Source organism: Siphateles boraxobius, unplaced genomic scaffold, assembly GCF_051911475.1.
Source record: "Siphateles boraxobius isolate OS27281-9 unplaced genomic scaffold, OSU_SipBor_1 24, whole genome shotgun sequence".
Taxonomy (NCBI): domain Eukaryota; kingdom Metazoa; phylum Chordata; class Actinopteri; order Cypriniformes; family Leuciscidae; genus Siphateles; species Siphateles boraxobius.
The window spans coordinates 11683603-11709147 of NW_027508855.1; the positions used below are offsets into that span (position 1 = coordinate 11683603).

General features: G+C 41.4%; 1 protein-coding gene across 1 annotated transcript in view; it reads left to right on the forward strand.

Annotated features, from left to right (window-relative positions):
• Window positions 1-25545, forward strand: part of LOC143749079 (transmembrane protein 132C) — a 381695-nt gene that overhangs the window by 312392 nt on the left and 43758 nt on the right. The gene's annotated exons all lie outside the window — the stretch shown is intronic.

A 25545-nucleotide genomic window follows, 5' to 3' on the forward strand; every position in this document is an offset into this window, starting at 1 on the left:
CCATTTGATGTTTATACAGTTTCCATATTCCATAGTTTTAACTTACAATAACATACTATACTATAATACAACACTGTATGGTGTGGTGTAGCAATATTCAAATGACAGCATTGATAGAAATAATTGGGCAGTTTGCAATTTCACAAATGCTGTTTCATCTACGTAATGATTTTGCTGCATTTTTGATCAGTTATTTTGTTAAGGAAAATGATAAAATATGAAGATATCACAGCTCTGTATTACAGTGGAATTACACTAATGTGTTTTCACCTTTTTATAGGTGCCATCAATTATATTATTACACATTAATTTGCTTGGAAGTGATTTAATTGCATTTAGAAGTTAGTTTAAGTAACACTATTATGATTTATATTTGATTTATATTTTATGTATATGTTTTATATTTCAGACAAAAATTAGCATGAGAATGTTTTATAAAAGGTCAAGATGTGCAAAGTTAGCTGTTCACAATAGTGAGAAAAATGATTCTGAACTGCTTAGCAACAGTAAAGGACCGCTGATAATGATTCATTCAATTTTAGATTGTATAGGAGTTCCAAGTGTATAAATACATACATTAATTCAATATTTAACTTAAATAAAAACTGCTTTTTTAATTTTTTTGCCATTATTGTGTATTTTTTACACAGAACATAATATATACCATATACGTTAAAATCATATCCTCATATTTTACATATTATTTATTAATATCAAGTCCAGTCAAGTTATTTTATGCGCTTTTTAATTAATTAATTAAATAATTACAATTCTGTGTATCTGTTATATGTTTCAAATTCAACTATTATTTGTAATCATCTTTTTGGACCATTAATGAAAAAATCCTTGGTAAACACCGCTGGTGCCAAATTTGGAGAGATGGATTTAAAACTTTAACAGAGTGATTACTTGGATGGACTCGCTCACAGATCATTTAATGTAATTTCAGGTTCAATTGTGAATTTGTTGTAAATGGTGAGTTGTTTACTTTGTACTTAGTCCATCTATTTCCATCAATTTGACCCATTCTGACAGATTTGCAGAAAGGTTGCAAACTTGATAAGAGGCCATTATCTCACTGACAGGGTAATGAGCCAATCACAAGTGATATGTAAGCATCCTCTTACATTTTTCAACATCATCCACCTCACAATCATGTCACACTTTAGAGCTTCAGTTTCAGCCTCTTTCTGAAAGATTAACCAATGGTGTCGCCGTTGGTAGCTTTAGGAAAATGGATGGTTTACACATCATTTCATCTTATATTTTTTGTAATATTTTTTGGTTTTATTTTTGTACTGTTGCTTATTTTCTCATCCGCACTGCCTTCCTTGCCTCCTTGGACAAAACATCCCTGAGAAAGAGGGGCCTGAAGCAGCGGCTGGACCTGCTGGGATTGGTGCGTCAATGTAATTAAAGACAGGAAATTTAAACATTGTCCTGCCTGAAGCAATTAAATTGGGCCATTACCTTTCATTTCTCAACCGTACCTTCATATGCCACCTTCTTCAAGTTTTTACACACTCGCCATATTGGTGTCTCTATATCTCTGTTCGTCTTCCTCATTAGCTTACTTTGAGCTAGCAAAGGCAGGTTGAGGAGAGAGAAAGAAAGCAAACGAGAGAGTTTGTGTGTGAGTGAGTGTGTGTGTGTGTGTGTGTGTGTGTGTGTGTGTGTGTGTGTGTGTGTGTGTGTGTGTGTGTGTGTGTGTGTGTGTGTGTGTGTGTGTGTGTGTGTAAAAGAGAGAGAGAGAGCAGTCTTGTCTATATTTATCACAGGCTGTACATGGAGCTGCCATGCCTAGTTTTAATAATACGGTATGATGAATGGCTGTTTCTCACAGGTCAAAGAAAAGTGGAGGGAACAGTGGCATCGGAAAGAAGAAAGTCCTAAAACGAGAGCGTAAATGGTGATGTTTTGCATTTTTCCAGAGTGTTTAATAGTCCGATTCTGCCTTTGTGTTTCTGACAGAGCGTCATATTCCGAGGGCCTGGATGACGGCGGCTCCAGGGACCGGAGCCCCTAACAGGCCTAACGGAGGCACACAGTCCACCAAGGGCTTTGATCACTGTTCTATTCATTGTTGCCTTGCCAACTTAGATTTATCACTCCTTCTTCAGGGGCCGTTTTACCCAGTAAATACAATCAACAACACAAAAATAAAATAAAATATAACCCATCAGAAAGTAAATGCAATCGATAGTTAAGGTACGAGCAAAACAAAGTAATCAAATTAAGAAATAGTCAGGGTTTTCTTTTTGGAAGAGGAAGATTCTTCTATATGAAAAGAAGAAAATCTATATGAAGGCATTTATAGGGAAAGCTATTATGATTGTTCTTGACTGGTAGACAGTTTATTAAAGAACAATGATAATTACAGCTGTCAGAGCCATGACTCTGCGGTGGATCACTAGTTTGTGACATATAGGAGTGCTTAAATTATTAATATATATATATATATATATATATATATATATATATATATATATATTTTTTTTTTTTTTTTTTTTTTTTGCTGCTTTCTCTTTTGCTGTACTTTTTTTTGTATTACTGTTTCCCACTCACTTCTGGTAGTACAAAGCTATTCCATGAAGATGAAAACTAATTTTTCCCTCTTACATCAAAGTGTCAGTAAAAAGAGATGCTTAATCTTGAGAAATCTTGGTCCACCTCAATAGGTCAATCTATATATTTTGATATACTAGCCTAAATTAGTATTTTGGTTGGTTTCTGGTTACTGCTAAACTTTTAACCATTAAAAACATGTTGAACCCTCTGGTGCTCCTCATTTAAGGGTCACACTCATACTCCTCTGTTTCCACAATATTATTTTTTCCAGAGGTAATATTTTTTTTATATTTTATATTTCCCCTTTTTGATTTGTGCTTTTTTTCCTGCATCATAGATTGTATTCACACACACACACACACACACACACACACAAAAACTCAACTAGCTACTTTTCATTCTATACTAATTTGGTTATTATATGCACCTATCATTTCTAATTATTTTCTCTCATAAGCACATGGAATTACTTTTTTGCTATAACAAAACGTAATTGAATCTAGGGAAAATGCACACCATTTTTTTTCAAGTACATTGTTCACAAGTGATATACGTCTTAATTAGGAATCATCTGAAGGTCCAGTGAGTGTGTCAGAATGAGAATTAGATGAATAAATGTTGGGCACAGATACGCACACACTCACAAAATTTTATAAGCTTCCAGAGGTTAATTCTTCAAAAGGCAAAGTAATGGAGCCAAGAGTCACACTGTAAATAAAAGAGCACATGCTTATTCTGTGTGTCAGAGAAAGGGGTTGCAGCAGAGAGCAAACACACACATAGCCTAATGTACGCTGACTCACCTGGATGTTACAGCGTGGTTAGTGGAATCATTACACACCAGAGAGGGTCATGAGGCTGACACACACACACATAGATGGCACAAAAACAGGGTTTGCAGGAAAGTTTCTCGTGCTTCTGGTCCTATTAGGGGGGCTGTAATTCAGAGTGTCATGTAGCTAATTGTCAATTACATCTGATCTATCAGTCTCAGTGCCAGAACTGCCAAGACCTGCCAAGATGCTCTCGTCTTCTTCTCTCTCACTCTTTTCCTTTTTCCTCTCCCACCTCTTCACCTCTAGAGCTTTCCGAGCATTCTCCTTCAAAGCAGGGCCATTGCACAGCAATTTGGCTCGGTGAAATGGAATTGTGTGCGTGTCCGTGAGAGAGAAATTCAGACAGAGAGAATGATTTGGTAGATATTGCTGCCCGTTCGTATTTGTATTCCGCATAAAAATCAAAAAGCGAGGGCAGAGTTATTCAATGTTTTGCTTGATAAGGCTTGTCGGGAGAACAAAAGTAGGTTGTATTAGCGATTAATCTGAGAGAGAAAAAAACGCATCCCGCTAATGCTAATGGTATATGTACGCTCTGTTTTTGTATCCTGTGTTCTCTCCTGTTTTCCTATTTACCTAACTTCTTTACGTCTGCCTTTCTCAGGCCTGCTGGAACAAACGAGAGGTACATTAAAGCATTTAAAGCTGAATTTGTGTGAGGGAACGTGCTCAGCGGGACCTGAGCGGCCATTCTCCCTTCGTGTGTTTAATGGGTTTGCATTAAATAGACACTAAGTGCCTTCACCAATTTACCTCTCACAGCTTATCAATGGGAAACTAGAAAGAAAAGAGAATAACAAGAAAAAAAGCACAGCAAATTTCTTTTAGATGGGGTTTAGAGGTTAATTATATTTAAAATGTTTGTATTTACGCATTTCAGTTTGATCAATGATAATACGTATTTAGAAGAAGAGTGAGATTGTGCCAGAAGTGTCTTTTGATTGCTGTGTGTGTGTGTGTGTGTGTGTGTGTGTGTGTGTGTGTGTGTGTGTGTGTGTGTGTGTGTGTGTGTGTGTGTGTGTGTGTGTGTGTGTGTGTGTGTGTGTGTGTGTGTGTGTGTGTGTGTGTGTGTGTGTGTGTGTGTGTGTGTGTGTGTGTGTGTGTGCGTGTGTCTGTCAAGGGTCCATGCTTGTTAGATGAAAAGTGAATGTTAGACAGTGTGAAATATTGATGCTCAGTGTCTCTCTGCTGTGCCACCTGTTAAAGTTTGAAATAAACATAGCGTCAGTTCTGGCAGTTCACGTTAGTCAAGCTCGCATCAGCTGATCCACGTCTACCTATAGGAATACAACGCCTCCTTCAGTATTATCAACAGCTATCTCATTTCTCAGGAGCTAATTACCCTCCTCCATCCCCCGCTCCTCCTGTCGTCTAGTCAGGATTGTCATTCTGATTCCCCCTTGAATCAGAATAAATTCTCGAATTATGTTGTACTTTAAAATCTTGAATTAATAATATCTGCAATACATTCATGTTGGTTTTGTTCTGTTTACCCTAATGGGGGTTATTTCTGCTCTCCTTGCTCTTATCCGTGCTAGGCTGCATGGATGCACAGGGAGTTCTTGCCCAGAACAGAACCATACCACCAATCCAAATTGTATGCTAATTGCCAATCATATTTGTTCAACTCCCCTGAATTACCTCCAGTCTTACATAATCACATTACTATTAAGAATGAACTTTTTGGAAAGTAAAATTATTATTATTACTATTATTAATTTCATTTATTTATCAATAATACGAATAATAATAATTTAACTTTAATTTAATCTTTTTTTTGTCCTGTGTTTATTGTACATTTGATGTACTTTTATATTGTGTATACATAATTTTACACACTATATACTATTTATAGTATATAGTGAGTAGGGAACGGAGACGTTACGTCGGATGACGACGAATGGGGTTTCGCTTAGAACACCTATCGACTTCGAGTATTACAAAACGAGCCTATGGCAAAGAAATGCCATGGGTCTGCAGAATTTGCATAGCGTATCTCCGCCTTACCTCGTGGGTATAAAAGGAGGACGCCAGCAACATGCAGATATGTTTCTTCGCTGAGGAGCCGAGACTGAACTCAGGCGATTCCCACGGCACAGCGGAAAGTGGCAGGAAGACGTAACGTCTCCGTTCTCTACTCAGGGAACGAGGGTTACATACGTAACCGAGACGTTACCTTTCGTTGTCACTCCGAGTTACGTCGGATGACGACGAATGGGGTTACCAGTCTAATCACGCCACCTTCACAGCTGTCTTCCAGTGCCCTGCGTAAATCTGAGATCCCTGTCGTAAGACTAGCAATGACTCCTATTTAACACAGGAATACCAAGGTACATTGGGGAGCATATCCCATAGTTTAGAGAAAATATGCAAATATAGCCAGCCCAAACGGGGGGGACTTAGAGAATACACATATGAACCGAAGGATGCATATGGAGAACACTGGGGTGTCCAGCCGCAGGTGGAATTTCAACCCCAGGGGTGGCAAGGTGGCTTGCCAAGGGAAAGACACATGCTCAGAGAGGCTTACAGTGGAAATACACATGTGGGGGTCGCTCAGAGGAGGGACCATGCACACGGGAGGCACCTAGCCGACGCGCAGGCAATAGACACTGGCGCCGACGTCAGGAGTGCTGGAGGAACTCAGGGCTTTCAGAGAAGCTCGCCTGAGGAGAATATCGCACGTATCCAGTCAGTGGAATGGAATGGCGAGCAAGCGAAAACACCTGAGCGGGTCCAGTACTAGCTGGTTGAAGCGAGTACATGAGAGGACACTGGCTCCACTCGGAGATTGTAGAATCTGGCGAATGTGTTAGGTGTCCACTATCCAGTGAGACAACCTCTGCTTGGAGAGAGCCTTTCCCTTCAGCTTCCCACCATAACAGACAAGAGCTGGTCTGAGGTCCTGAAACACTGCGTTCTGTCTACGTAGGTGCGGAGAGCACATACTGGACTGAGCAGTGCCAAGGCTGGGTCTGCCTCCTCCGAGGGCAGCGCTTGCAGGTTCACCACCTGGTCCCGGAAGGGAGTGGTAGGAACCTTGGGCACATATCCAGACCGGGGTCTCAGGATCACGTGAGAGTAAGCCGGCCCGAACTCCAGGCACTCTTATCCAACGGAGAATGCGTGCAGGTCCCCTACCCTCTTGATAGAGGCCAGTGCAACCAGGAGCGCTGTCTTCATCGACAGGAGCTTAAGCTCCACTGATTGCAAAGGCTCAAATGGAGCACTCTGCAGGGCAGTTAGAACCACCGCGGGGTCCCAAGTGGGAACAAGAGGAGGGCGAGGAGGATTCAGTCTCCTCGCTCCTCTCAGGAACCTGATGATCAGGTTGTGCTTCCCAAGGACTTACCTTCTACCAAGTCATGGAGTGCGGCAATAGCGGCAACATAGACTTTGAGGGTGGAGGGAGATAGCCTTCGCTCCAACCCTTCTTGAAGGAAGGAAAGCACGACACCGACCGAGCATCTCCAGGGGTCTTCTCGGCGAGAAGAGCACCAGCTGACGAAGAGGTTCCACTTCAACGCGTAGACGTGTCTCGAGGACGACGCACTAGCGGAAGTGATGGTAGCCACCACCGCAGGTGGTAGGGTACTCCAACCTGCCTGGTCCCGCCCAGGAGCCACACGTGGAGGCTCCAAAGATCGGGACGAGGGTGCCACAGGGTGCCCCGTCCCTGAGAAAGAAGGTCCTTCCTCAGAGGAATGGGCCAAGGAGGTGCTGTCACGAGGAGTAAGAGTTCGGAGAACCAGGTCCGAGTGGGCCAGTAGGGCGCAACCAGAAGGACCTGCTCCTCGACCTCCTTGACTTTGCGCAAAACCTGCGCAAGAAGGCTCACTGGGGGAAAACATATTTGCGTCCCGCGGCCAGCTGTGCGCCAGTGCATCCGTGCCGAGCTTGCCCTCGGTCAGGGAATAATACAGGTCGCAATGGGTCGAGTCGTGAGAGGCAAACAGATCTATCTGTGCGTCCCCGAACTGGTCCCAAATCAGCTGAACCGACTGGGGATGGAGTCGCCATTCTCCAGAGAGGGGCTGAAGCCGTGAGAGCTTGTCGGCTGCACAGTTCAGGACTCCGGGAATGAAAATGGCTCGAAGCGACCTCAGATGATTCTGACTCCATAAGAGGAGGTGGCGGGCGAGTTGCAACATACGGCGCGAGCGTAGACCACCTTGACGATTGATGTACGCTACTGTGGCGGTATTGTCTGATCGGACTAGTACGTGTTGACCCCTGAGCAACGCCCGGAAGCGGTGCAGGGCAAGGCGTACTGCCAGCAACTCGAGGCAATAAACATGCCAAACTGCTCAACACTACATGCGAGAATCACTGAGCTTCAGGAGCAACCTTGCTCAACACCTAAGTGTGAAGAAATTCACATAACTTCAGGAGCATTTCTGCTCAACACCTGGGTGGGATAAATCTCACTGAATTTATCAGGAGCATTTCTGCTCAACATGATAGTGTGACAGCATGTCCATTGCGCATGGCGCCCAAGCCCGTGGAGGCATCTGTTGAGACAACAACATGCCGGGAAGCTCGTTCCAGGGGCACTCGGACCCGTAGAAAACTGAGGTTCGACCACGGGGTGAGTACTAACGGCAGGTCGGAGTAACTGGTACTCGGAGGGTGCCGTGTTGCCATGCCCACCTCGGGACTCGGTCGCGAAGCCAAATCTGAAGCGGTCTCATATGAAGCAATCTGAGCGGCTTACCGCGGCTGCTGATGCCATATGCCCCAGGAGCCTCTGAAAAAACTTCAGTGGAACCGCACTCTTGCGCTTGATAGTCTCAGGCAAGTCAGCAATGGCTGAGTGGAGAAGGCGACCAAGTCCATACCGAGAAAAGAGCTCCTCTGCACGGGGCAAAGTTTACTCCTTTCCCAGTTGACCCGAAGGCCCAGACGAGCTAGGTGCCGGAGCCCTGGGTCCCTGTATTCGCAAACCTGGTCTCAGGAGTGAGTTTCAGACAGCCAGTCACCGAGATAGTTCAGGATGCGAACCCCGTATTCCCATGGAGGAACAAGGGCTGCCTCAACAACCTTGTGAAGGCGCGAGGAGACAGGGCTAGCCCGAATGGGAGAACAGCGTACTGATATGCGCGCAACCTGACAGCAAACAGTAGGTATGGTCTGAGTCGAAGGAGAACGGAGACATAAAAGTAGGCGTCCTTCAGGTCGATCGCTGCAAACCAATCCTGTGGCCGCACACATCCAGAAATGCGTTTGGCCAGGAGCATCTTGAACGGCAGCCAGTGAAGGGAGCGGTTCAGATGCGTAGGTCCAGGATTGGCAGTAACCCACCAGACTTCTCAGGGACAATAAGGTAGGGGCTGTAAACCCGGACCTCATTTCAGCTGGAGGGACAGTCTAAATCGCACCCTTCGCCAGTAGGGTAGCAACCTCCGCTCTCATGATAGCATAGCCATCGACCAAAGTGGAGCGGACTCCCCTGAAGCAGGGAGGAGACCGTGCGAACTGAATCGCATAGCCGAGCCGATGGTTCGCGCGACCCAGCGGAGCACATAGGGATGCTCTAGACAGGCTCCCAACTGTGCCAGCGGCGTCAAGAACCACAGACGTCCCCCCGGTGGTGCAGCAAAGCGGAATGACCGGCCCAGACGTGGACGGCATAGCGGCCCAGTGTGGGGGCAAGGTCATAACCGCACCCTGACAGAGGAGGCCAGGGAAGGACCAGAGTTCCACGGGGGCCTGCTCTGTCAGGGGTCTGGCGACAGAGGGGGAGAGGGGCGAAGCGGTCCGTGGACGGCACGCCGTGTCAAACGCCTCTGTGACAGAGGGGGACAAGGAGAGCGCGGCTTGTGGGCGGCGCTCTGTGTCGTCCGAGAACTCTGTATGCTCAGAGACGAGAGAGTCAGCTCTTTCTGAATAAGGATTTTTCCCCAACCCTCCACCGGGGAAAGGAGTGGCCCTGCTACCAACTCCTGGAAAGAACTGAGTCAAATCTCTGAGCAGCCCATCTCAAAAGTGCCGCTTAACCCGGCGTTTAGCGGGGGGCGGGGCTGGAGAGGGCTGTGGTATCCCCCCTACGGTCTTCCAGAGCCAGTCCCGGGTGAACGGGCGCGGGTTGGAACCGTGGGAGGGCGCCTTCGGCGGTGAGCAGACTGAGGGATCTGAGCGGACGGCGGGGCCGTCGGGCAGAATAACCTCAATTTGCTCACGGGCGGTTGAGAACTGTTGGGCAGAAGCACTCAACCGCACCGCCGAAGAGGCCGACCTGGGAGATGAGGGTATCGAGCAGACGGGTCCGCCCGACATCGTGCACATCAGAGCGGTCAGCCCCAGACTGGTGAACATCACCTGACTCCGAGAGCGTACGGCCACTTTCGTCGCTCGGAGAGCAAGGTCAGTGGCAGCGCGCAGCTCACTGAAGAGCCTCGGGTCAGTCCCACCCTCCTGCATGTCCATGAGCATCTGGGTCAGGTAGACCAGAAGAATGGTCATGTGATGCAGTGCGGCGGCTGCCTATCCTGTGGCACTATAGGATTTTGCCACAGATTAGTGTAGACGAAAAGAACTACAGGCTTTGGACGGGTCCTTAGGATTGCGCCGGGAAGCACTCTGAGGACACAGTAGCATGCCAACAGAGCGTTCAACCGGGGGGACCCCAGTGTACCCATGGGCAGCGGCCCCTGAGGGGAGGAAAGGCGGATGAGACCAACGAGAGGACCCGTGATCTCATCATGCACGTCCGGGAGGAAAGATATTGGGGTTTGCCGTGGACACGGGTCGGCGGCCTCACCCAAAAAACAATCGTCCCAGGAAAGCATGGCCGTCATCTCCGGATCAGACTGAGGCACAGCCGTATGCACACCAGACGGTGGCAGCTGTGACGAGTCATCATTTCCTAAAGAATCAAGCCCACCTAGTGATGCTGCCACAGACACAGCATCATCCTCTGTAGCTTCAAATGAAAACACACAGGCCACCCGAGGGTAGACTTGTGGAATCATCAGTTCGCTAGCGGGCACCGTCATTAAAGGGGGGGTATGGGGCGTGGACACAGAGTCGGCGCCTTGTTCCAGACCAACACCCTCAGGTCACCCTGGCCACCAGCTGAAGATCGGGTGGTGGATGAGGGGACTCTCACTCTTGCGAGTTCACCGAGTCTCGACATATATATGACGCGATGATAACGTTCCCAGAGAGAACATGAGTCACCCACGAGCGCTGTTCAAGCATGATCAAAGCCCAAACACACTAGACAGCGCTCGTGCCCATCAGAGTCCGATACCAGTCCGCTTTAACCAGAAATGCATGGGCGAGCCGTCTTTAAAAAGACGTGCCGCGTGCGAGCTCTTTTATGAGAGGAGAAAAAACTCTGCGATGTTGAAGCGCACAGGGAGACACACACACACTGGCAGATCACTGCACAGATCAGCAGGTACTGTGAGCTCGCTGCAGATCGCCGTCACACCAACACCGGAGAGAGAAGCTCGTCTCGTAGAGCGAAGTCAGAGATGGCTGTGGAGTGAAGAAATACTCTTGGCTCCGAAGCGAAAACATATCTGCATGTTGCTGGCGTCCTCCTTTTATACCCACGAGGTAAGGCGGAGATACGCTATGCAAATTCAGCAGACCCATGGCATTTCTTTGCCATTGGTTCGTTTTGTAATACTCGAAGTCGAAGGTGTTCTAAGCCAAACCCCATTCGTCGTCATCCGACGTAACTCGGAGTGACAACGAAAGGGAACTGTAATTTTGAGAAAAATTATTACAATTTAAAATAATGTTTTTCTATTTTATTATATTTTAAAATGTAATTAATTTATCTTTCATAAATCATGCTAACACTGATTTGGGGGTCAATAACTATGTATTATTATTATTAGTAGTAGTAGTACTATTAATGTTGATAATTTTGCTGCTTAATATTTTTTTTTTGGAAATCTTTTTTTCACGATTCTTTGATGAATAGACAAAGAATAACAAAATAACAAGGGTTGATGTGGTATTACTTTTATTTAAAGAATCAATGTGAATGTAATGAAGCTGTCTACAAAGATTTTGCCTGATAAAGACCTAAAGGTTTGTTGAAATGTTGCTTTGTTTCTATAAGAGATATAGTTATTATATGCCAACAAAGTCGGGGAGACAAACACTGTGTTAGACTGCCATTCAGAAAAAGAGAGAGCTTAAGGCAGCTACCGGTAACGCAGAAGTCACATTTCTTTCCATACACCATAATTAGTTTCTTTTTTTATGTAACAATAGCTAACGTTTGCCCAACACTGATTAGCACATACAGGAAGTCAACTGAACCACAGAACTGTGGGACATAGGACTTAGCGGCTTCGCTTGTCAACAATAAGCCTTTGAAATTGTGAGACGGGAATGCAGACGCATACAATGGCTATGAAAGACATCTCCTAATTGGATGTTGACATGCTCAAGTGAGCTGTGTGATACAGGATGAGAAATGTAATGAATCTGCTAATTAGAGGTTAACTTGAAGTGTGCGTACAGCTGTCAGAAGTGTGTTTAGTTTTATGCCGATGACCACGTGCAGCTCCTCCCACTTGTTTGTCCAGACATTATGCATCATTTTTCATGTTTATTGTTTGTTTTGCTTGATGCCTTGTGCCAAAGTGTTGATGGCCCACCGTATTAGTCTGATTTTTGGCTCGTGTTTTGCTGACTTGCTAGTGCGTGTAGATTGTTGTTGTAATTATTCAGTATCTTTAAGGGTGAGAGCAGTATGTGAGTTAATTGTTTTCTGCTGTGACCTGCACATTTCACTAGTGTGATCACTTTTACAAGCTTGTATTTCAAAGCTTAATTATGGTCAGTTACGAGCTGCCATCGAGGCCTTGGAGGTGAAGTGTGCGGCTAGATGATTTTATGGCTGTTTAACTTTGTATTAAATACAAGATGTAAGCCATTGCATTTATAGCAGGTGCATGGCACTGATAATGACAGCCAGCAGTGATGTACTTAGACACAGTGCATTTTGGGGGATCAGGTGACACTGCTGCCTCCCTTTGGGAGCCTGTTTGTTTTTATTCAAGTTTTAGCTTCTAAGTTTAAAGTTACGAATAATTGGATAGTTTATCTTACAAATCAACAAAATGACTTGTCATTGTTATTATGCTGACATTTACTATGACCTCTTTCAGTGCCAACCTGCCTTACCAGAGTGTCAGTCACACCTTCCTGTTCCAGTTCTCTGAAGGTCAATAACCCCCCCAAACCCAAATTGCACCAGATCGAATGGTCTGGCATTGGAATCACCCGGGCATGACACCTTGAAATAATTAGAGGCATGTATTGATAATTCCTAAAGCGTTAATGTGCCTTAATTGAGTTCTATTTTTAGTGCGCATGCTCTCCATCCCCTGAAGTAGTGCTGTGTAAATGAGAATACAGCACTTTATGCAGTTTCCTTTTAAATCCATATTGATCTTTAGTTAGCAACGTTTCTTGGTGGAATGTAAAACATTTGTAAGACAACCCTAAATTATTGACATAAATTTCCTCCCCTGTCATATATTTTTACATCACCATGTCCCTTTAGGACAGAGATTCTCAACTCTGTGCCGCGTCTTTCCTGGCGATCCACTTTTCTTGCAGAGTTTAGCACCAACCCCAATTAAACACACCTGAAAAAGATAATAAAGCTCTTCAGGACTACTAGGCTGTGTCCAAAATCGCCCAGGGCACTATTTGAGGGGACAGCCATTTGTAGTGGTGTCCGGAAACATAGTGGACATTATCGAGGGCACTCATTCAATCCCACAATGGACCGCAATAACAAGTGTACAACCGATGTATGCTCAACGGCTAGAGAATACCCATAATGCACTGCGATGATCGTGCCAAATGAAATCCCGTGTCTCACCAGAAGATGGCGCCTGCAGCTGAAACATCCATCCATCCATTTTCCAAACCGCTGGTCCAATATGGCTTCTGCGTAATATCATACAGGCATAAATTCCTTTTTAATTGATTATTAAATTGTTTACTTAACGTTTATACATGCTAGTTTCCATGAAAGTTCGAGATAAATGTTTTCATTACTACTGGAGCTGCCAGTTTGCTAAATTTCAAAAGATTATTAAACAGCAAGCTCAAATTATACAAAAGCGACAGCCTTTCCGGCGCACTCACTCGTTTTCATTCACTCCTTCAAGTAAACTATATAAGTGGAGTAATGTATGAAATAGTGAATGAGGGTATCGTGGCTTATTTCGAACACAGCACTAGAAAGTTATAGGCAGGTGAGTTTGATCATGGTTGAAGCTAAACTCTGAAGAAAAATGGATCTTGAGGGCCAGATTTGAGAACCCCTGCTTTAGGGGCTCTCTACAAACCTTTGAATGGTAGTGTAAAATTCTAGTTAATATCATTTTACACAAAAATTACAATGATGCTCATTCTAATTCGCAGTCATTTCAGAGTTTGATAGATTCTCTTGTCAATTTCTGCACTGCTTTCATGGTCTGTCCCACCTTGTGCTACTTGTTTTGTTCTGATGTGGCACAGATACAGCTCTGCGGTGGGGAATCTACTTGGATTAGTTGAATGATGCAGGCTTATGGTCCTTCTGATGCTTTATTGATTGGGCTTTGGTCAGGCCCTGGAGAAGGCTGCTCTCTGGACTGTAGTGACAGATCCTGTTGTTTGAGGGTTTCGGTTCAATGCATCCTAAACCACAGCCTGTGTGGTGAGGTAATTTGTGGTTGTCAGAGTAATTGGGTAGAGGTTTAAAGACAAACCACATCCACTATCAAATCTGCTTATTTTCACAATGATATTTTTAATCATATCTTTCATCATATGTCTTTTCTTGTCAATTATAATCACGATTTGTCCCAAAATAATTTGCATTTCCCAGCTCAGAGGTTCATTAATAAAACACAGATCACAACCCTTTCGTTCACTGCAACGAAATTATCACAAAGTTTGCTATCCATCGTCCAATATCAAATGTCTCTGTGCTAAAGGCATCTGATTGATGGTTTGTTATTTACAGTGGAGAAACTTTAGCCTCTGTACACAGACATTCTCAGTTTTATAGCTTTTGCATTCGTCGCCCATTGCCCATCTGATCCAATCCTCCATCCAGCCTCTATTTAGGGGAGGAAACACGACCCATAAATCACCACTGTGCCCACGGACACCTCTCTTTTCTTAACGCTTTGTGATATATATGGGCTTGTGCGCTATAGCTGCCGTTTTGGCAAGAGGAGCTCACGGAAAATTGGATATCAAGGCAAAGAGGGAAAACAGGAAATGGGCTTAAGGATAGCAATGTGATTGGGCCTGGGGGCAAGAGAGCAGAAATTAGCATAAGACGCACAGTAGGATACTGAGATTGGCTCAGAACTTGACAGCTGCATAGTAATTATTGCCCCTACTCTTTCCTCATAAGTTCACAACGGGCAGTTGCATGAACACTAGCCCCTTCAATGGCACAATTCCCACAGAAGCCTGGGAGGTGGAAGACAAGCATTTCTTTTTTTCTGTATTGCTGATGAAGAGAAAAGCGCATGTAATGACACTTAAAATGTCAGTTTATTTTCAGTTTGTTTATAAATGTTGCTATTTAAATATATTGGTGCAGAGTGGACAAAGTCAGCAGGTTATATCTTTATCTCACGGCCATCTCTTTGTTTATAAGCAAGGATTCAGTTAATAACCTGAAAAACTAAAGCACTGAATTTCACATTTGCAAGTTAGCAATGATGTAGAGGAGTTAAGCCAAAAATGAAAATGATCATTCTTCCAATTGCTTTATGTGAGCAACAGTCCTACAGTCAGTAAATCTCTCTGCTTGATAAAAAAAGGAAAGTTGAATGGGCTCATTTGAAGCAATGACTCATTAAGTTTTTACTTAACAGATGCCTCAGAGCTGGGTGATATAGCCTAAATGATGTTTTAGGATTTAATAAAATTTTATATAAACTTTAACAATTTTAACAAGCTTTTAAAATGTAATCAAATATAAATATAACAATTAATTTACAACAAAACATTGCATTTTTATCAAGATTCAGCACAACAGAACTTTAAATTTAAAACTTTACATTTCTGCACAACAGAACTATAAATTTAAAACATGTATGAAAAAATATCTTGCTTGTAAGATATACTTTAAATAATCATATTATTATTACTTTGACAAGTACCTTTACCTTTTTTTATACAGTAGTGATAGATTTCTGTCTTCATTTCTTAAGTTAAACCGAACTTTTATTTTGACCTTTCAGTTAATTTCAGTTTCAGTGTGTTTTTGATGAGAGTTTTTCTCAAAAGAAACGGTGAAAATCTTGTGAGTGTGAGTTTGTGTATCACGTGATCATTTACATAGAGACATGCAGAAATAACTTATAAGCAACTGTTATGCTAAGCAACATGCAATGACTGGCTGTTGTCGCCTATATTTGGCTGTTAGATTAATCCATGTCGAGTAAAAATGTCCAGAGCTTATTATTGTTATTAAAGGTGCAAAACGCAAGTCTCTGAGTTTTTGCAGAACTACGCCCCCTCTGGCGACAAGCGAAACTGCAACCATAGTTGTGCACGCTCATGGACCACACGCACACGCACGCATGCACGAGCACGAGCTGTTCATAACTAAAGGAGCATCTGCCGCACAGATCTTTGGTGTACAGCCAAAATGTCTTCAGTGGTAATAAAGTTATAAATCTGCAAGTCATTTCAAAAATATGGAAGGAAAGACATTTGAGTAAATTACTCTTATGTGTGAGGGGAAAAACGGGGGTAGTAGAAAACTTTGTTTATGTTTTTACTGTATCCACCTATGATTGTATTGTTATGAAAACACGTTCATGAACAATATAATTGATTACTTCGCAAAAGCTCAAAATAATAATCATACCATACACAGTTGGTCAACAACGTTCACTCAAATGTCTCAAGGTAATAAACAATCAAATGTCACCATGACGTTTTCATAAAAGCCAAACAGGCTAATCCGCCGAAGACTTGCGGGGTTCAGCCTGTTATTGATCTGCTAAGTAGAATATTCCAATAAAAATACATCCTTTTTCTGTTATAATTTACTCAAAATTTCTGTCTAATTATCGGTCATTTTATCAGCATGTTATATCACACTCAAGAATCTTGAACTGTTTTGCTAATCACTAAACTACATGTAGCGCTGATTTATTTAGTAGATATTTTGACAGGGACAATACACACTGACAAACATTAATGTGAAATGTGTCAATACTTTATTTAGTAAATAGTTAGTCTGCTAAACAGTATGAGTAAAGTAAAAATATTTACCCCTTTACCATTGTATTTCCCTTCCTGCAATGTTCAGAATAAAACATGTATTTTAACACAATACCAAAATATTGTACGTTTTCCTCGTTTTGATAGAATACGAGCTCCCACATACCTCATATATACTACATACAAAATGTACCACATTCACGGGAACAATTTACTATTTTTACCGAAAAATACAATATAGCCAATGCAACGGCGTTCTTCCTTGTTGGTCAATGACATGAACACCTTAGCATGTTAGCAATGGACACAAGGCTGTATCAAACATTAGAGACTGGGCTATATCTTACCGTTTTATCAAGAAAAAAGCCAACTGAGGATCCCGTTTGAGACCAAGAGCAGACCGGAGATCTCTCCATTTGTTGAATGCCTTCCCGAGGTAGACTCTCGTCTTACTCCGACGCCTGTCTGACTCCAATTTGGACCTTTTGGTGGCACTAGACGACAATTTTCTTTTCTTTACTTTACGTGGAGTTTGCGTTGGGGTTTGGAATGGACTACAAGCCGGTCTCTTTGAATCCATCTTCTACCTTTGACGCACGAGTTGTCTTTGCTGATGCGGAGAATGGCGGCGCCGGCGAAAACACAAACCTGCGAGACATAGCCTGGTGAGCGTGAACGCGCATGACGTCACGCCCAGTCTCAAATTCGAACCCGAATGCCTCTTATTTATTTTACTGTACAGGATTATAGAGGCAATTGCAGTGATCAGAGAAGGGCTCATTCAGTCCATCAGGCAATTGTTTATGCATGTATGGGTTAGAAAACGTGTATTTTTAACATGAATTGTTGCGCAATGCACCTTTAACGTAAATTTTATCTTGATCTCCAATTATATAGTTTATAACCCAGCCTTACCTCAGAGCATAATAAAATAACAGTTTCAATGTTTTCCTGAACTGAATTAATGTGCATTGTATGGTTATTGTCACAGTGGTATTTGGTCTAGTTTGTTTTCATTTGGACTTATCTGCCTGTCATCACATTTCACATGTCATCTTCACTGTCATTATAAGTTCAGCTGTATCACCTGTGTTTAGTTAATCATCATCATCATTATCATCATCATCTGTATCACCTGTGTTCTGTTAATCAGTGTCATCTGTGTTTGTATTTAAGTTCCGTCTGTTCAATCAGGCTTGTTCTGATCTCTCTTGTATTTAGTGTCTGTTGCTGCCTGTTCTGCTGTCCTGTGTTATCTTATCATTAAATCCCTCGTTTTGGAATTATATCCTTGCCTCCATCTGCCTTCCTGCAACCACCCGTGACAGCAATGTGGTTATTTATTTAAATCTATTGTTATTCTATAGTAATTTTTTTAGCATTGGATATATGCATCTGACAGATGCATAAATGTAGCATTATGATTTGCATTTACATTCTTATCTTGGCCTGAAAAGTGCCAAGAAATTACTAACCTAATTAGCTTACTGTTTGTTTTGATGGAGATTTTCATTAATGTATAAGGAATAGTAAATATTGTTTCAGTTTCCAGTTCTTTTTTGATGTCTGTGTTTTTGGAACAGTCTGCCAAATTTCTAGAGAAATCTGCAAATTGAGTTTAGATTAATTAGATGTTATCTCCTTGGCCGGGTTTGGTGTATCTTGTTATAAAGTATGCTACAGCCAGTAATGACTGCTTGCTTACAGCAAGTTTGTATGGAGTTAGAAAATGGGTAAATTGTTGGTAACTTGTCAGCACAGTAAAATAAACTGAATATAACGCAGTTATTTCACTTAAATCTCACCAGACCACCCCCCCCACACACACAGAAAAACAAAAAACAAGCCAGATTTGCCAAGCCTACAGGGTTTGGCAAATTTGGAAATAAAATCCCCCAGTTTCAGTTGCTAGTCCTCCGTTACAACCCACACACACCAAGCCAAACTGACAAAAAAAGTATCATCGCATATGCCAGGTTATGCAATAGAGAGAGAAAAATACATGTTCTCACAGATGTCTGCACATTTACACATCCTGCATTACTGCTGGCTTGCATTTATTCAAATGTATTTTTCATTCTACAAAGAGACAGTTTTCAGATGTATTGATATCTGAGGATTTGTAATGCTGCTTTTTGTGTTTCTCCATGTGTGTGAATGCAATCTGATGAACTTTGAAATGGACTCTCTTTCAATGTTTGGGGTATATAAGAAAAGAACATTTGTGTATTGATTGTGGGGAAAAGAATCTGTAATATTTTATTAGATCTAATAACCCAGTCAGTGGTGAATGGAGCTAAATGGCTGGATTTTTTCCCTACTGGTTGAGTCGATAGCAAGAAATCACCATTACTCATTCACAGTACTTAAACTGAAGTGACTGTACACAATACGACTTGTATTTTTTAATCCATCTTTGTTTTTATTGCATTAAAGGGTTAGTTCACCCAAAAATGAAAATTAAGTCATTAATTACTCACCCCCATGCTGTACCAACCCCGTAAGACCTTCGTTCATCTTCGGAACACAAATGAAGATATTCTTGATTAAATCTGAGAGGTGGATCACTGCTACATAGGCTGCCTAAGGGAATGAAACTTGACGGCCCAGAAAGTCATTAAAGAACATGTTTAAATATTCCATGTGCCTACAGTGGCTCAACTATAAGTTTATCAAGCGACGAGAATACTTTTTTTCCGAAAAAAAAAAAAACATAAATAACGACTTTATTCGACTATTCCTTTTCTTCCTTGTGGGCCTGAGACGAGAGTTCAAGAGATTTCCACGACGCATGCGCGAGAACTGAGAAGAGGACGTTCTTCTTCTAATACTTCTTGTTCAGTTCTCGTGCATGCGTCGTGGAAATCTCTTGAACTCTCGTCTCAGGCCCACAAGGAAGAAAAGGAATAGTCGAATAAAGTCGTTATTTATGTTTGTTTTTTTTCGGAAAAAAAGTAGTCTCGTCGCTTGATAAACTTATAGTTGAGCCACTGTGGGCACATGGAATATTTAAACATGTTCTTTAATGACTTTCTGGGCCGTCAAGTTTCATTCCCTTAGGCAGCCTATGTAGCAGTGATCCACCTCTCAGATTTAATCAAGAATATCTTCATTTGTGTTCCGAAGATGAACGAAGGTCTTACGGGGTTGGTACAGCATGGGGGTGAGTAATTAATGACTTAATTTTCATTTTTGGGTGAACTAACCCTTTAAAATTTTATCAGACCATGCAAAACACAGCTGTATACTAATGCTTAATCCTGATTTGTATATATATTTTTTATGTCTAAATTTGAATGTATAATTTCTTCGATCCCAGTTTATTGTGCAGAGTAAACTATAAGTAAGTACTTTGTTGACTGATTTCCCAGAGTCTATAAATACAGTGACTCTGTGGCAAATTCAAAGCATTGCTGTTTGTTGGGCTGCACCATTTGTCAACATCTGGCTCAACCAATGGTGTGAGTGCAGAGGCGGGACCACTTTTTTGTCTGATCAATAGAGTGCAACAGTGCCCTTTCTCAGCAGCTTTGGTTCAGGAACTATACAGTATATATATTTTTAAAGTCTTTGTTCAAGAGTTGTAAGCCATGAACCAAACCAACCAGCTACGAGGTGAATCACAACATTACAAACATTGATTTGAACCAAAAGTTTTTTTTTTTATATTAAATAAAAAGACAAAGGTGCAAAAATGTGTACTTAATGGCTTTGATAAGGGAAATAACTTCAATCCCATGGAGCATTGCAAAGTTAAAAACAATGGTGAAATATAAAACTATTGATTTAAAGATGTTTATTATATAACACGTTTTTATGTTTATTGTATTATATGCACACAAATATTTAAGTAGTTTGAGAGCTTAGGGAAACGAACTCATTTGCAGTTTTTCATGGGAGTGGGTGGGCGCTAAAGTGTTCTTTTGGCACAATTTGCTGCAATTCTCTGATTGGTGGACGTTTCTCTGCAGAATCATGGTTAATGTAGTTTTTCACATAGAATTCCACTGTTGAACAGTTATAAGTTGGAATAATATGAACTGATGGCTTCAACAAAAGCGTATTGATTAACAACCTCGTAGCTCACAGTAGGTCTACGATTATTCATTTTGGAACCCGACTGTTGTGCTTTATAGAAGAGGGGAAGGTGCAAGGGAGTAAGAGGTTTGGAAGGCTGTGAGGAAACAAACAATCCTGGTGCAGGAACAGTATATATACTGCTTATACAATAATATATTGATAAATTGCCATTGCTTTCTTATCCCGTTATCACATATGCTAGTCTGTATTAGTTTCACTCTTGCGTGAACAACTAGGGAATCAATTGTATCACAATGTGTATCATGCCATCACCTATACTCAGCCTGAACAATAAAGTAAAGTGACACCCACCCCCATAAAAACACAACAATGCATTGTATCAAAGTTGATTCAGTTGATTTGTTTGGGAAGTCTTCGTTCTTCCCAGTTGGATATCTTTTTGTGACATGTTGTTTATGCACTAATCTTTGTCATTCCTTTTTGAGAGGTATTCTTGTGCTACGCATATTCAATCAGTCATCTCTGTCCCAAGCACTTATAAAATGCATTCGACCCAGACAGGTGACCAGTCATAGAGCGTTATCCATCCCTTTGTCTGACCGAGCTCGCATTCCGCTACCGCGCTTCCCATCTGACAGAGACGATTTATAATGTCATGCCGACACCCGTAAAGTACAAGCTACCTCATTCTCTTCTCCTCCACTTGAGGAGTGTGAAATTCATTAGTTGAATGGTTATAAAGAGATTAGGAATGTGACGTAATGGATCTCAATTATGATTTATTCAGTCTGGTTGCATGAGAGAGCTGCAGCTGGATCTCTTGAATATGAAGAGGCGTGCAAGAGTGTGTGTTTGTATGCAGTGTTTGTGTTTGTGTGTCTTTTTATGTGGAAGCGGCTCATTCATGCCAAGAGACTCAGAGAGTAGCGCTACTTCCAGTTTTTTTGTGTGTGTGTGTGGCTTATTATTGATGTCATCATACAATTTTTTTTTTTTTTTCGTTGAGCTGTGTGGTTGTTTGGCTAGTAGGTTGGTCTGCATTGCTTTTATTTTTACTGGTGTGTCATATCACATATTTTTAGTTGTATTTTTTAGCTTTATAAGTGCAAAGAGTAGATATGAACCTATAGCCTTCATTCATTCATCATGTTTATCTGTCAGGATGCCAGATGAAAAACTGCTCATGTTGCAGACAGGTAGATTTTTCCTCCTCTATTGTATTGTCTCATCCTTTGTTTTTCTCTCATTCCCATTCCTCTTCTAAACACACACACACACGCACGCACGCAAGCACGCACACACGCACGCACGCACGCACGCACGCACGCGCACGCACACACACACACACACACACACACACACACACACAAACTGATGTTTTTTAATTCTCTCATTCTGTCGGTAGCTGTTGTCAGGGCTGGACTGGGACAGAAAATCGGCCCTGGCATTTTGGCCCAGACTGGCCCACTACATATGATCATAAACACCACCCATCTTTGCACACCCTTGAATATATTCAACTCCTATTCATTGAAACATCTAATGGCATGGCATGTAATGAGTGAGTAGGAACGAGTGAGAGTTAACAGATGAAATAAGTAAAAAATTGTAATTTATTTATACAATTGAACTATACTCCACAGTGATGCATCAAAAAACAAGCTATAAGCTGCATTGGCATAGCAATACCAGTGTTTCCCACAGGATCTTTGGTAAATCTGTGGTGGGTGGACCTCTGTCCCTCTAGGGGGGTTTTGCCCCCCCCTAAGAAAATTGTGTGCATTTTAATGTTAAATTCATCAATCTGGTGCACTTTGAGAGTTAAAAATTAAAAGGTCCAACCCATTTTTAGTGTGCAAATTAAACACAGAAAAAAAAAACCTCTTTTAGTAGAAAACTATATTTACTATATTACACTACTACATAATAATAGTTATAATTAATCTCAAGACAGTAGCCTAATAGCCATATATTGTAAAACAAATGCACTGAAAAATAAAGAAAACTTTCATAATTAGTTTTGTACTAATTTATAAACTTGAAAGAGATAAGCACATGATCTTTTATTTTGACGGAAAATGCATCAAGCTTTTATTTTGGCGGAAAACATGGATACAAACGCGTCTCATTAAACTTCTAGTAAATTGCTGTAATCGTCAACAATGCAGATGTAGAAATAATGCGTAACTAGGTAATGGGTTCCTACACTCATAGCCAAAGTGTTTTAAAAAGAAGTTCTGCTTACCACAGGCTCTACACTTTCTCATCTCTCTCCTGATCCTCCTCACTATCCTCCTCATCGGCCACTGGAGCTGATGAAGGTCCTGCTGCTGCAGAAAACACATATATTTTGACACATTTTACAGCGTCTGCTTGAAGGGCCTATATCTATTTTTCACGCTATTTCTTTGCACATTCCTTGCGTTTCTTCTCCATCTCTCAGACTATAGACAGATACACACTTGACACTGCTCGCTCAATCAAAGCACAAAGGGGGAGGTGTTTAAAGATGTGATTGGGCCAGCCCAGTGTCAATCAAGAAAACAACCAATAGGCCGCTGGTCTACGTGTTTCATGGGCCGGTCTGTCATTGGAAAAAAATATGATTTTTTTTTTTGACCAATGCATTACATCGGCACTAACCCAGCGCCGTCAATTAAACAAAACAAAACGAATGGGCTGCCAATGTACGAGTTTTATGGGCCGTAAAAAAAAAAAAAAAAAAAAAAAAAGAGATGTATCGGCCCAAAAAGCACGTCGGCCCACCGGGCATTTGCCCGGTATGCCAGATTACCAGTCCAGCCCTGGCTGTTGTTGTGATATACTCCTGGCCTCACATGTGTGAGTAGAAGATCAGTGAGGTTTCTGCCTGCCTGATTTTAATGCGCATTTAATGCGTAAGCCATATAAGGCTAAACATCTGACGGAGTTTCGTAAAATTACAAGTAGTTTTCTGTATTTATTTATGAGTCATTGGGGTGAATGCACTAGACACTTGTGGTATTTCAGTGCAAAAAAAATCTATTTCTTCACTAACCACCTTTTAGTCCAGTTTAACCAGGTATTAAGATAGCAGCATTGGACTTTCAGTTAAACCAGTTATTTTCAGCGTAAACATGCCCATTTTTTAAATTTAAATTAGGCTTGTAGATTTGCAGTGAACTGTTTACTTGTCGCAATTAACATTGCACTATCACCTTTCACTGAAAGTAGCCAGTTAACTAAATTGTTTTAAAGAGATGTTTGTGTACCTCACATTTAAAACTCTGAAATCTCCAACAGATTTTTCTTATGCAATATATTGTATACAGTATATTACACATGAAAAATCTAATTGGATATTTAAGAGTTTGCATCTTTATATATACACTGTTCAAAAGTTTTGGGATTTTTAAAATGTTTTTGAAAGAAGTCTCTTGCGCTCATCAAGGCTACATTTATTTGACAATTACAATTTTAAATAGCTGTTTTCTATTTTAATACATTTCAAAAGGTATTTATTCCTGTGATGGCAAAGCTGAATTTTCAGCATCATCACTCCAATCTTCAGTGTCACATCAGAAATGTCCTTCAGAAATCAGTCTGATATGTAACATTTCTCATTATTATCAATGTTGAAAATGGCTGTGCTGCTTAATTTTTTTGTGGAAACTGTGATGATTTTTTTCAGGATTTTTTGATGAATAGATATTTCAAAAGAACAGCATTTTCTTTTAAATATATTTTTTGTTAGAGTCTAAAAGTTTTACTGTCACTTGTGATCAATTTAATGCATCATTACTGAATGAAAATATTAATTTATTTTAAAAAAAATAGTACTGACCTCAAACTTTTGAATAGTGTATATTTATTTTACTATTCAATTTGTGTTTCATGTTTAATACATTGTATAATATGATGCAAAAGTGGCAAAGAGACTAGATTCAATATAAGAAAGGTGTTTTTTAAGGGCATTCACCTCGATACTTGCAGAGCTAGTAAATTTGGTCTTCTATATTGCACATTTGTTTAGCACTGTAAATGAGAAACACAAAACATGCTATTTTGGGTTAAACACCGTAATTTAACAAAATAGCATATGTTAAAATTAAACAGAACCACAACAGAACTATCAACCATACCAACAACTATTCTTTATAGTCCTTATAAAACCTTCAAACTGTGTGTTATTATGTAGCAAAAAAATAATAATTAAGCAAAATTTACTTAGGGTTGCTCTTATTTTTATTTCCAATCTCTCCTGTCCTCTCTCTCTCTCTCTCTCTCTCTCTCTCTCTCTCTCTCTCTCTCTCTCTCTCTCTCTCTCTCTCTCTCTCTCTCTCTCTCTCTCTCTCTCTCTCTCTCTGTATGTCTAGTAGAGGTTTTGAGCTTCTCTCTCTGGATGGCGTTGTAATGACTCATTATCGCTATGGATACTGCGATAACTGACCTCTCCTCTCGGCGTAATTACCAGCCTTTTCATAATGTTAAAATGTCAATTATGGCCACGACCAGGCCTCCTCCGAGCTCTCGCTCTCATTTTCTGTCTCTCGCACTTTCTTTTCTCTCCAAATAAAGGAGTGTTTTCTCCTGAGAGGAATGTGTTCTCATGCTAAATATTTATGCGGTAAATACTTGAGGAAATGAATTCAAGGAGACCCAAACCCACATGAAGACCCATTTACCCTCTCTGAATGTGATGAAATGATTGCATAATTGAGAATATGATAATTAATCTCTGTCAAAGCCGAGCAATCGGGAGATATGAAACATCACAGTGCCAGCAGGCATCAGCTTTACATTAGAGAGACTTGCCTTTCCCTGCACCTAAATTTATTTCAGATTGTTATTTTCAAATCAATTGATCTGTGTTTGTGGTGGATTTCAGCTGTATTCCATCCAA